The sequence below is a fragment of the Dioscorea cayenensis genome, chromosome 1 (genome assembly GCF_009730915.1).
Source record: "Dioscorea cayenensis subsp. rotundata cultivar TDr96_F1 chromosome 1, TDr96_F1_v2_PseudoChromosome.rev07_lg8_w22 25.fasta, whole genome shotgun sequence".
In the NCBI taxonomy this organism is placed as follows: domain Eukaryota; kingdom Viridiplantae; phylum Streptophyta; class Magnoliopsida; order Dioscoreales; family Dioscoreaceae; genus Dioscorea; species Dioscorea cayenensis.
Genome location: NC_052471.1, coordinates 9,719,803 through 9,734,186, shown reverse-complemented (window position 1 = coordinate 9,734,186; position 14,384 = coordinate 9,719,803). Strand labels below are relative to the sequence as shown.

The following is a 14,384-nucleotide window of genomic DNA, read 5'->3' as shown; positions in this document are numbered from 1 at the left end:
AAAAGAATAGCTTGACTTTTTAATATGTTCTAAAAAGATGAGATGCCTAATTTTTATAATTTTCCGTGTTAATGGTCATGTTTCCGAAATGATATGTCCAATCATTGCAAATTAACAATGTGCTTTTGGGTTTTACTGTTTATTCTATCAATAATTTTATTTATTTTTACATTTGCCCATGCTTCCATTCCATATTTCATTATGCAGACTTAAATGTATCATTTCTATTTTATTTACTCAACATTTCAGTTGATGATATTGTTTTATTTTTCTATTTTGAATAATATTTAGTTGAACTTACAGGAAGCAGCACATGATCTCCAAGTTAGTTACACAAGCTCAAGTGCAAATTTTGAACAAAATGAAATCAATGAAATGGTATTTCAAAAGATTTATGGAGCTGAACATAATGGTAGGGTGCGTGGTTTGGGATTAGGCCCTACTCCAAGTAGGTATTTTAGTGTCATATCGAAATTCACTAGCACAAGTGCTTCAACTACTGACAACAATCATAAAGCGGAGTTGGAGAATGTTAAATTAGAATTGGCTGAGATGAAGGATAAATATGAGAAGCTAAGCTCAGATTTGGCTGATATGAAGGAGTTATTTGGAGGCTTTATGGCTGAACGAAGTTTAAATGATAGGATGTCTAAAGCACCCGCCGAGGAAGTAAATTATTTGTCTTACTTTTTATTACTTTTCATTCTTACATAATAAATTAAAACATCTTTTTGTAATAATGTCCATAGGTTGAAGATGTTGCATCTGTTGACTGATATCACTGGACAAAATCTAAACATCATGTGGCTCAAGAGGTTTGTTGAATATTACCTTCAAAGTAGAGTTTTTTTTCTCAAAATTTACAATTTTCATCATATGGCTGATATGGTTTATGATGCTTATCTTTCATGTAATAAGAGATACTATTGCTTGCAATTCTTGAAGTGATCACTGGTTTATCATGTTTCTAAAGCCATTAATTTTTCAATGTTATGATTTTTAGCTGACTTCTCTGGTTGAGGTTGTTCTAATTTAAGATTAGTTACTTTTTAATATTTTATAATATTTTCAAGGAATATAAACTAGCTTGTCATTTCAAAAGCTACCAATGGAGGATACTATGTTCTGAATGTGAATGCCATATATTTCAGTCTTTTGATTTGGTTAAATGTTTCACCTTAAATAATTATTTGTATACACCCTATCAATTATGATAACAACAGAAAAAGGTTCATAATCAAAGAGCATATTATTAAATAATTTCCATATGGTCACATGACTAGCTATGATAAATAGAAACATTATATCATTATGCCATCATTCAATGATTAGGATATATCATGTGGTCAAATGATTTATAACACATTCCATTTTGAAATTCTATTTACTTTGTTTAACCTATCAGGTTTTTTCCTTAATTGTCACTTGATTTTAGATTTCTATAGTTCTGATTACCAATCCCTCATTTAACATGTTCCATTATGTTACCTTGTGGTTCTTACTAAAAGTCTCCTAAACAATGTGGCAAATGGAACTAGCATAAATTGTATTAGTCACCGACGTTGTATATTCAATGTTTTGTATTCTAGTTCAACTAATCATTTTGGTTAAACATCAGTGTAATATCTTTTATTTATCTTAACCATTTGTGGGTTCAATAAGTGCATTGATTGACATTATTAGATTGTTTGTTTCTTTGCTTGCCAATTTTTATTTTTCTGCCTTTGAAAATATTAAATTTACAATTAGGTTTTTTAAAATTAGTGTATTGTGTGTAGGCTTTATTTGGTCATTCTAAATACAAGATTGGATTTTGATTGAATAAGATTGGATTTTTTTTAATGTTTTTGCAGATTTTGGAGAATTCATGGTTAAAGATCAAGAGGGTTGAAGATGAAGATACATGAAGCTTTTTACTTTGTGTAATTAACTCAAAAAATATTTTGTAATGAAAGTACATAAATAGTGTAAACCTCTTACATTTTGTTATTACTCAAAAAACATTGCACTTTAACTCATAACATGTCAATAAAGGTCAATGAAATTGAATTTAGGGTATTTTTGAATGTAATGAAAAATTTATGGTTTTGATTTACAGGTTCAACAAATTTATTTATTATTAATAGGGAAAAAATTAAAATTGAATTCAATAACAAATTTAGAGGTGGTTATAACCACCTCTAAAAGTATAAACATGGAAGAAATTAATAGCTATAGAGGCGGTTATAACCGCCTCTAAAAACTATTAAAGAACTATTGAAAACTTAGTAGTTATAGAGGCGGTTATAATCGCCTCTAAAACTATTGAAGGGTAATGAAAACTTAGTAGTTATAGAGGCGGTTATAACCGCCTCTAAAACTATTGAAAGAGTAATGAAAAACTTAGTAGTTATAGAGGCGGTTATAACCGCCTCTAAAACTATTGAAGGGTAATAAAAACTTAGTAGCTATAGAGGCAGTCATAACCTCCTCTACTCTTCTTATTAAAAACTGCTTCCGTAAATAAAACTTACCCCAACGGTTGATAGAAACCGGCTCTAAAGTATAGAGCCGGCTTGATACGAGGCGGTTTAGAGGCGGGTAAAACTAACACTAGTACCTATAGAGGCGGTTATAACCGCCTCATAGGGCTTTGAAACCGCCTCAAAAATACTTTTTTGGTGTAGTGCGGGAAGATAGAGAAGAGGACGAGACCGGGCCTTTGACGGAGAAAAAGATCGACTAGAAAGGAAACAACTAAAGCTCCGCAAATTTAAAAAAAAAAATAGTTGTGAACTCATGAAGATTGAATTGATAGCATGAGTGCATGTAAAAATACAACGTATTTTATATGAGTGGAAAAATCATTAAATGTGATGAGATGAATAATAAATCAATGGGCCCATACATATAAGTATATATATACATCCAATTCATGTGATGATTGTCTCCATGTTTCATTAGAGGAGTACGTTTGTTTGTTCCTTGTTTTATTTTTTATTTTTATTTTATTTTTTGTTTTTATTCTTAACCTTAGAGATAATGATTAAAACCTTTGGCCCTGAGATCCACACTCATGAGATTTTCCATGCACTTCCATGCTTGTTTGAAATTTCTCAAATAAAAAGGGTTGAATGTTAAATATTTGGTTTCATGGCATGTTCTTCTCTCCATTATTCCCGGTGTTGCCTTTATATGAGACCCTTGTGTTAATGGCTTCTTATGTGATAACTAGATCCGTGTTTAGCTAGGAAAAAATAATATTCGCAAGCTTAACATGCTAATGAAAAATGTAGTGTGGACTTAGGTAAACATAGTATAAATATGGATCTCATATATTAAAAGTATATAAGATTGATAAGATTGGAGACGTGGTGAACAGAAAATATTTAGAGATGTAGTTGCAAGAAAAGGTAAAATACAATAATTAAAAAAAACAAAAAGAAGGAGAAATTTTTTTTTGAGGATTCATTTGCAAAAGAATATGAAAAATGTGAAAAGGGAAGTATTTAAGGGTTTATTTAAAAACTTTTCAAGGAATGGTGGTCGCCGAACTTTTTGGACTTATTTCAAAAATTAGCACAAAAATGAAAAATATGAAGATCTTAGATTTATTTGCAAAATTATGAAAAGAAGTGAGAAAAAGATGAGTTTTCGGGGTTTATTTTGCAAATTTTTGATGAAGTATGAAAAAGTGAAAAGTTAGAGTGCCTAGTCACATAAATCTTTAAATTTTAGAAATTCAAAAGGGTTAATGTGCAAAAATTTTATGAGAGGGGTTAAAAATGCAGAAGAAAAAATGGGACTCTAGTGAAAGTCGAGGGTATTATTGTAAATTTACAGGCCTAATTCCATAAACTCATACTAAGTCCAATGAGCTCTCTTCGAGAGTTTCCTCATTACCTCTTCAAACTTTCTTGAGTGAGTGAAAAATTATTTTGAATATCACAAGTCCCATGTTGAAGTCCAATGTAGTAGAAGAAAACTCTCTTCGAGAGTTTCCTCATTACTTCTTTAGACTCTCTTGAGTTGAGTGGAAAAATATTTTGAAGACCACAATGTCATGTTGAGGTCCATTGTAATGGTAGAGAGCTGTTTTCGAGAGTTTCTTCATTATCTCTTGAGACTCTCTTCAGTGATTGGAAAATTATTTTAAAGACCACAAGTCTCATTTTGAAGTCCAATATAGTGGTAGAGAGCTCTCTTCGAGAGCTTCCTAATTACCTCTTCAGACTCTCTCGAGTTGAGTAGAAAATTATTTTGAAGACCACAATCTCATGTTGAGGTCAAATGTAATGGTAGAGAGACCTTTCGAGAGTTTCCTCATTATCTCTTCAAACTCTCTTAAGTGAGTGGAAATTTTTTTGAATACCACCAACTCTACGCTCGAAATCCAATATAACGTTGAAGAGCTCTAATTGTAGAGTTTCCCTGATTACCTCGAGACTGCCTTGAGTTGAGCTGAAAAATATTTTTGAAGACCGTAATCTCATGTTGAGATCCGATGTAGTAGTAGAAAGCCTTCTTTGAGAGTTTCCTCATTATATCTTGAGACTCTCTTGAGTGAGTGGAAAATTATTTTGAAAACCACAAATCTCATGCTGAAGTACAATGTAGTGGTAGAGAGCTCTCATTGTAGAGTTTTCTCATTACCTCTTGAGACTCTCTTGAGTTGAGTGGAAAAATATTTTGAAAACCACAATCTCATGTTGAGGTCCAATGTAATGGTAGAGAGCTCTCTTTGAGAGTTTCCTTATTACGTCATTAGACTCTCTTGAGTTGAGTGGAAAAATATTTTGAAAACCATAATCTCATGTTGAGGTCCAATGTAATGGTAGAGAGCTCTCTTCGAGAGTTTCCTCATTACCTCATTAGACTCTCTTGAGTTGAGTGGAAAAATATTTTGAAGACCACAATCTCATGTTGAGGTCCAAAGTAATGGTAGAGAGATCTCTTCAAGAATTTCCTCATTACCTCTTCAAACTCTCTTGGTGAGTGAAAAATTATTTTGAAGACCACAAGTCTTATGTTGAAGTCCAATGTAGTGGTAGAGAGCTCTCTTCAAGAGTTTCCTCATTACCAATTGAGACTCTCTTGAGTTGAGTGAAAAAATATTTTGAAGATCACAAATCTCATGCTGAAGTCCAATGTAGTGTTAGAAAGCTCTAATTGTAGAGTTTCCTCATTACCTATTAAGACTCTTAAGTTGAGTGAAAAAATATTTTCAAGACCACAATCTCATGATGAGGTCAAATGTAGTGGTAGAGAGCTCTCTTTGAGAGTTTCCTCATTATCTCTTAAGACTTTTTTGAGTGAGTGAAAAATTATTTTGAAGACCACAAATCTCATGCTGAAGTTCATTGTAGTGGTAGATAGCTCTCTTTGAAAGTATCCTCATTACCTCTTGAGACTCTCTTGAGTGAGTGAAAAATTATTTTGAAGACCACAATCTCATGTTGAGGTGAGTTTCATTACCTCGTGAAACTCTCTTGAGTGAGTAGAAAATTATTTTGAAGACCACAAATCTCATGCTGAAGTTCAATGTAGTGGTAGGGAGCTCTCATTGTAGAGTTTTCTTATTACCTCTGAGACTCTCTTGAGTGAGTGGAAAATGATGTGAAGACCACAAGTCTCATGCTGAGTCCAATGTTGTGGTAAAGAGCTCCCATTGTAGAGTTTTCTCATTATCTCGTTAGAGTCTCTTGAGTGAATGAAAAATGATATGAAGCCCACAAGTCTCATGCTGAGTCCAATGGTGTGGTAGAGAGCTCTTTTCGATATTTTCCTCATTATCTCTTGAAAACTCTTTCGAGTGCTGAAAAATCCAACAACTCATGTCTGAGGTCCAATCTGGGAATTGAAAATATGCGCTCCTGTCATTATGTTTGTGAAAAAGACACCGTGATGATACATCGAAGCACAAACATCATATTTGTTTTGTTGGTCATTTCTTATAGAGGCAAGCCTCTATTACTAATTACCCCTAGAATAGAAATCTTAGGAACCTCCGCTTACAGGGCAAAAAGTACAAGTAAGAGCAAGAAGATTTGCTGAATTATAAATCTTGTTATTTTATTATATAAACATATTTATTACATCACTTATATGTATATATATATATATTATCATCGCCACGCTCGTGCCTTTGTTACTACGTTGTTTGTCGCCGTCAGGTTTTGTTGCGATTTTTGAGATGTATATCTCATTATCGCTTTAAAATTCTCCACCGCTCGTGCTTTTTATCATCGCGATCAGATGTCATTTTGAAATATATCTCGCTTCCATCTTCCATATATTTTCTAAAAATCCGCCATTTCCTTGATCATTCTTCTTATTGCTTCAAGTAATCTTGTCAATGCTATCTTTTTAATTTGTCGACACCCTTAGTGCTCTTCATAATTCATATTATTGTAGTCGCGATCAACGCCCTCCCTCACCGCTAGTTAAAACTTATGATAGTTGATACGTGAAGCTCTCAACAAGGATTATTTTTGAGTTTTTATACCTCAACACGTCTTTTGTTGATCCCTCATTGTTATCCCTGTTGTCCTTTAAAGAAGGTGTAAGTACATAAATCTTATCAACAAACTCTAGTAGAATGTTCCCGATGCATATCTCGCTATTTGTAACTCCATTAATCCTTTGAGGGTGTCTAAGACTTGTCTCATAGATTGACATCCTCGTGAACGAAGCCTCAGATTTGGAATGTTGTAGTGCTTAATTGAATTATTCGCCATTTTTATCTCAAGATCCTTGATGATACAAGAAGGTAGTTTTGGGCTCCTTCCAAAAATCTCCATTGCTTCACAATCCATTAACACCTTAGTTTATTTAAGAAGCTAAATCATGTATAGGTTTCTAAAAAAATGCATGTATGCCTCTCATTCAACGTGCATGTAAGTTATCGTTTATTTATTTTTATTTTTATTTTTGTTTGTCTTGAGATTACTCCATGTTTATCATCATCATTCTCGTCCCATGCACAAAGGTGGGTCCTGTTTTTTTTTATTTATTTTTATTTTATACTTTTCATCATTTTTCCATTCCCATGCATGTATACATACTCTCTCTATTTATTTATTTATTATTTTTTTTACTGTTTTTTTATTTTTATTTTTTATTTTTATTTTTTTATGCACTTATGCATTATTGAAAAGATGGAAATGGTTTTAGCTCCATGTATTTTCATGCATGCTTTCTCAATTTTTTTTATTTGTTTGCCATGCACGTAATTATTTTCCCTTCATTTTTTTATTCTTGCATAATTGAACTCATTTTTTATTATTATTATTATTTATTTTATGCATGTCATGAGACTATAGCATGGCCTTTTTTATTTTTATTTTTATTTTTATTATTTTTTTATGCATGTCATGAGACTATAACATGCCTTTTTTTATTTATTATTTGTTTATTAATTTGAGAGGTTATTGTCATTGCACAGACTCCGAAACATTCCTATATCTAATTCATGGTTTACATACATATCTCGATTATGCTACTAGAAATAGTTGAATTACTTTATTTGAAGTCCCACCATTATTTTTGATAAATAAAAGCTCTTGCGTAAGCTCATGAATTTTGTCTGGCTTTTTATTTTTTTAAGCTTCTTTTCTAGATTGTTTATTTAATTCAAGGGTGATCCCTAAATCGCCTTTTTCTCTTTATTCAAGATTTGCCCATTCTTATTCCGTGCATTGACTTCTCCTTCTTACAATATCGTCGAATCAAAGCATTATAAGTGACAACCCCAAGGACCAAACCTTTCTCAATTGCCTTGGTGAACAACAATTATGCATCTTCGAGCTTCTCCTATCTACATAATCCGTCAACCAGAGAAGTGCACGCTCAAGTATACGGTGGCATCCGTTCTCGCCCATGGATTCCATGGTCTCGAAAAAGCAACATCAATCATGCCTCCCCTTACGTAAAACCATCAACCAAGACATTGTAACAAACTACATTTAGAACCAAACCACTCCCTAGAGGACTCCGAGAGCAACACCTCCTCATCTCGCAAAACCTCTTTTCCTTTGCATAACCCAAAGAACTCAAAGGGTTCATCTAACCGACGAGATCACAGTAGCCCTTGAATGAGAATGGTGTAAGAGAACTCATCACGTGAGCATCCCATGCGCAACATTGAGACAAGAACTCGAGATCCCCCATGGGAATCCTTGACTTTATAGTAACCGGAGATCGTAGAGTTGAAAGTGAAAAGGTATCGTGATTGAGACCAGCCCGTGAGAGATGGGCAAAGTAGAGCTCGCCTCGAAGGCTCCCATCCTTGCAAACATGCATTTATCATGGTGTAGTATGTGAAAAATATTGGGAAATGTGACATCTTGCATCATTTGTTAATCAAACATGTCTCATTTCGGAGATCATCCTAAATTAGCGAGCAAATTCTTCCCGGGATGTAGTGCGTATGGGGTGAGGCTCAGTGAGGAAGTCGACAAGAGCTAAGGTATTAGGGATAATGCCGGAGTCTCACATTTAGACGATCAAGGAAAGCGCTAAATGGGATGGTCCAAGTGAATGCATGCATCGATGGCGAGATACAAGCGACTAGCATCGAGTAGCGGCAGCTGTGAGCAAGAGTGTCAAACGGCATGCTTTGATGGAATTATTTCAGCATTCAAGCATGCCAAGGCAAAGGAATGCAGCAACGGCATGCAGCTGGCATGTTTGGGGGCATTATCTCAGCAATTCAAGCATGCCGCAGTGATGAGCAGCGGCAATGGAGATGAGCAGCGGGCGATCTTTTCTTATATATATATATGTATATATATATTTTATAAGAATAAGCAAGAGAGAAGAGAACCTTTTTTTTCTCCTTTTTTAAAGAATCTCCAAAACCTTCCCCGTTCTCCTCCTCAATTCTTCCCTTTTAAAAGAAAAACCATCGCCTTTCTTATCCTCATCCCGAGAAATCATTTCCCTTCTTATTCTCATCTCGAGAGATCACAACAAAGGATCAAATTTAAATTTAAATTTTAAAAATTTTTAATTTAATTTAATTTTAATTATTTATTATTATTTTTTTAAAAATTATATATATATATATATATGACAATTTATATATATATATATTTTTTAATTTCAAATTCAAAATTTGAAATTTGAAAATTTTTTTATTTCTTTTTAATTTAAAATTTTTTCCGTCTCGCCTCCTTTTTCGCCAATTTCCTTTTTGTATTTTTAAGTTCGCGACCAGTCGTCCTCATCTGATCCCCGTATAATCATAGCCTCTTGACTAAATTAGAAGAAGAGGATGAGATTTAATTTAAAAATTTTTATTAATTTTTCTAATAATATTTTATTTTATTTTCTTTTCTTTTAATTATTTTATTTTTTGAAATTTAATTAATAAAAATCCAATTTGCCACGGGATATGTGTTTGGGTGCCTCGGTATTTGCATTTTCTCAAGTAGCCTCGAGATCTGTCCTTAGGTTAAATGAAATTTAGGATTGTCTCGAGATATGTGTTTGGCTATCCTAAGATTTGAGATTGCCTTGAGATATGTGTTTGCAAGGATATTTTTGTAATTTTCCATTTGCCTCGAGATATGTTCTCATGGGCAATTTTGTAATTTATATTTTGTGTGTGCCTTGGAATTTGCATTCTAGTCCAAAACAACCAAATAATCAATTAAGATTAAGATTAGGACATCTAAATTTTAATTCTAAATATATCTATGTTTAGGATATATTAGAATTTAAATTAAATTGGGATTTGGTTTCCATTAGGACATTGAGTTTGATTAGGACATGCATTATATTATTTATATATAACACCAATGTAGTGGTAGAGAACCCCCATAGTGAGAGTTTCCTTAGTACCTATTGAGACCCTCTTCATAAAAAAAAATATTTGAGTGAGTAAAAAAAAAACCTTCTCAAGTAAAAATCTCTTAAAATCCACATTTGAAAAAGCTGTCATTCCCAAGGAGAAAAATTACTGAATGATGATCACACCTCACATATCAAAAAAAAAAAAACTCTCAAATTGACTAAAAAAGCTCCACCAGTAAAAAAGTTTCCTAAGTGATGTCTAAAAAAATATTTTCGCAGTAAAAAAAAAGTTATGAGCAAAAAAAAAAATGTTTCAAGTGAATTTAAAAAAACCTTCATTGATAATGATAAAGGAAGAGGCTTCACAAAGCGTGAGACACCGAGCCTTTAAACTCCAAAACTAAAAATCAAGTTTATGATGCACAAAATAATTGGGGATCACCACTCAAAAATCCACGTAATATTCTTTAAAAAAACAAGTCAAAGCAATCAAGTCATGGATCGAATCATATGAATGGTTATGAGCCCCGAGATGCATAAGCTAAGGCTCAAAAGCATAGAAGAGTCGAGGCTTGAAAAGGTCAAATGATGAGACAAATGAGTTCATGAATCTCGAGACATCAAAAGTCAAAGAGTCAAAGAGCATCATGAGTAGAAGACTGAAAGCTTCACAAGTGTGAAATGCCGGAGTTTTCAAAAGTCTAAATAAAATGAAATCAAGTTTGTGATTCACAAACAAAAAGAAGTCACAACTTGAAATCTAGTTGATATTCAAGATACAAGCAAGAAAAATAAGACCAAGGTCAACAAAGTCAAAGGAGACATCCTCAGCGTGATCTTCAGCGAAGAGTTAGAATAAAACAAAGTCAAAACAGACGCAAATTATATAAAACTAGAGTGAGATTAGGAAGTAGAATTATGAGAATTAGAGTTTTTCTAATTTTGTATTCTAAATCAAATTTATGTAATTGATCAGATTAATTTCTCTCATGTTTGTTGCTTCTCATTCACACTTTGTTCGTAATCGGAGGTTCTCATACATTAATCTGGGTTAATTAACATTAGAGGTGTGCCTCTTATGGAAGTCATGAACTTACAATCCCTTGAAATCTAAAAAATTAAAATTTGATTTGTGATCCATATATTTTAATTAGTCAATCTTAATTAAAAGCCGGGTAAGAACAAAAGGAGCCTCACAAATATTTTTATATAAAAATATCATGTTTATTTTGAAGTATTTAATTAACTTGTGTGGTAGAAAGACTAAGGTTTAAATATTGATTTGGTTTTTCCATCTCCAATTGATAATCTGCGTGGATTAAATTCTCCTGGCTGCTCAACTTATATTGTTCAAAGATATTTTTTTCTCAATACTTTTTGCCATATTTTTACATATTTTTTCTAAATAAATTAAAAACTCTAAATCTGGATATACAGATTTTCTTAAGCAAAGACATATTTTATCGTAATATGAATTGTTAAATTCATATAATTTTAATTACCTCTGACGACATACTTGTTACCGTTATTAACTAACATTAGGATATAACTATTTGCTGTAAAAACTTTCTTGTACAGAAACTATGCATGCAAGAGGATCTGAAAATAGGCTCAAGAATAAATAATTTTAAAACACATAATATATACTTGCATCCAAATCTGTTGCTGCAAAAATTTTATAATACAGACACTATATATGTAAGAGGATTTTAAGATAGCAACAAGTAAACCTTGAAAAAGAATAAATTGAGTTTCTCTTTTTATTTCTTTTTCTTTTGTGATGGTTTTTCCATTTTTTTGATTTTTGGATTTTTTTAAGTGCCTAGAGGACCTTTTATAATGTTATCTATTTAATTCAGTATATTCATCAAGTATTTTTTATAATAATTATTTTTGAACTACATAATATTGTTTCAAAATCTAGCACTTGTTATTTTTGTTGGTCCCGTATGATAGCTACACACAAGGGGGACAACATAGTACCATCAACCATTGTGAATTAAATGAAAGGGTTTTCCTTGTTGATATATATAATTTAATATTGCCAAAATGGCCTAGAGCTATTTTTATTCGTCAAAAAATAACCCTTAGTACCATCATCAACGCTTAATCAACACCCGTGTGCTAACGGGAGTTTATTTTTAATTACAGATTTTTTCATTTTAACCCCTCATCTCTTTTATAATTATTAAATAATTTATTTGTGACTTTTTTAACCCAATTTCTTAAAAAAAATTGTTATTTAAATAAAAATATTATTTGAAATTAGAATTATTATTATTATTATAATAATAATAATTATTATTATTATTATTATTATTATCAACGCGAGAATTATTAAAATGGTAATTATTTTAAATTATTTTATTAATATTTTGATTATTATTAGAGTGGCAATTATTGAAGTAGAATTATTTAAAATTATTTTTACTATTATTAGTAAAATAAATTATTTTAAATTAATTTTATTGATGATTTTAATTATTTTATTATTATTTATTTTAAGAAAAGATATTATTCCGCCCTAACTCGCCCTTGCCGAATGGTGGACCCCAACCATGTTGTCCTCCGTTGCGGTGCCCCGATGTCCCTCTTAGTGGGGTAAGGGAGGGCGGACACACAAGGTTATAGCGTGTCTAAGTGGCAGCCGGTAAGCCACATGGACCTCTCTTGGGTGTCAGGCGACGTAGCCACGCTTGTAGCGGAGACGCCCATCCCTGGGAACCTGGTTTTATTGGACTTGGTGAAACTTGACCAGAGGGGTTTCATGTGATACCAAGTGATGTGGCGTGAGGGACAGACCGAGATGTTGCCATCGCCTGGATGGCCCCACCAGCTATGTTGTTCCATACAGAGTGCGCTCCAATCAAAGTCATGATTCGAACATGATTTCATCAATAAAATTGATTTAATATAATTTTCACTGTAATAATAATATTTTACTACTAATAATTGCCACTCTAATAATAATCAAAATATTAATAAAATAATTACCTTTTTAATAATTCTCGGGTTAATAATAATAAGGGAAAATTATTTAAAAGTCCCTGAAAAATTTCAAACTTCCACTGCAGTCCCTCTGACAATTTCATTTCCCATTAGATCCCTCCTTTTTTAAGCCAAGTTCTCTTTAGCTCTTGCTGTTACTTCCGTCAGTTAAGTGGAGGTAAAATGACTCAAATGGTCATGTACGCATGTGAGATGGAAGAAAAAACAAAAAGTTTCACTCCAAGTCACATCACATTTAATGTAAAGTATTGTCATATCTTCCAATAAAATTTTTTTGTCAGAGAAGAGATGATATTTCACTCCTTCTTCTTATCATTTTTGCCATTGTTTTTGAACTTCTCCTTGTTTATCTCGGTTTGGTCGCTGAAGCTTCAACTTATTTGGTTGCTGAAGCTTTAACTTCGTCTTCCATCTTGTTTTATTTGCAGCTTGAAGTGAAGATATTTACACGTAAGTTGTTGTTGTTGTTGTTCTTCTTCTTCTTCTTCTTCTTCTTCTTCTTCTTCTTCTTCTTCTTTTTCTTCATCTTCTTCACCTTCTTCATCTTTTTCTCTTCATCTTGTCTTTTTCTTCTTCTTCTTCTTCTTCTTCTTCTTCTTCTTCTTCTTCTTCATGTTATTTTGCATGCTTTTGAATCTGTAATATAACAACACTTTTGTCATTTTTTTTGTGTGTGTAGCTTCTTACAAGCTTTTTGCAATTTCATGTAGGCATCATTAACAATGGAAACATTTTTCGCCGTGGTGTGATACAAAGCAGAAGGATGTGTGCTTCAATTCACCGTCTTAAGCTCATGGGAGTCAATCATGGGTGAGATATGTGCGCGTTGGGCTCTAAATGTTTCTCAAGTGTGAGTGAAGTTCGTAACGTACGCCTAACTCATAGAAAACACTTTGCCCAATTGAGTCTAACACGGATTTTCAACGCACGTGTCATATCTACCATAGTTTTAACAAATTTTACATAGACATCATCATCGAGGAAGCTAGTGTGTCTGCAGATGGAAACTTGGCCTCCTTAATCCCATCGTAATATAACAATGACTACTATTGCTGGTTACTTTTTTTTATGTGTTCCTGTGTTTTAGATGTCGTTTATGTGTATTAATATTACTTCATGTGTATTAATATCATTTCCTGTATATTATAACTATTTCCTATGTATTATTGTTGTTTCCTGTGTATTATTTTGGTTTCATGTTTATTATTCTGGTTTCCTATGTAGTATATATGTTTCATGTGTAGTAATAATTGTTCCTGTGTATTTTGCATTTTTTTTACAACGCAGAGAGTCCTTGTTTGACAGCATGAACCCTAATAATGATACTTTCTTCTCCCAGCATCCTTCTTCTGGGGCACTTAGTATTACCGGGTGTATCCGATACACATGATGGGTCCACTTTAAAAGTAAGCCAATGGTTTTAAAAGTAGGACAACAACAACGCATCCAAAAGAAAGCAAGAAGTGGGTTTTTTTGTTGGGGTTTAAGCATGGGTACATGCCATTATTTTTATTTATAGAACTCATTTGCTGACCAAGTATAGTGAGACTTTGTTATGGGCAACATCGAAAGAGGACAACGATGGTCTGTTCCATGTAGCA

The 14,384-nt window shown here is 32.6% G+C and overlaps 1 long non-coding RNA gene across 1 annotated transcript; it reads left to right on the top strand.

Annotated features, from left to right (window-relative positions):
- Nucleotides 1–291: 291 nt before the first annotated feature.
- On the top strand, nucleotides 292–2,053 carry LOC120264971. Its single transcript, XR_005537595.1, has 3 exons — nucleotides 292–669; nucleotides 750–815; nucleotides 1,854–2,053. It is a non-coding gene; the product is annotated as an uncharacterized LOC120264971 (long non-coding RNA).
- The last annotated feature ends 12,331 nt before the right edge of the window (nucleotides 2,054–14,384 follow it).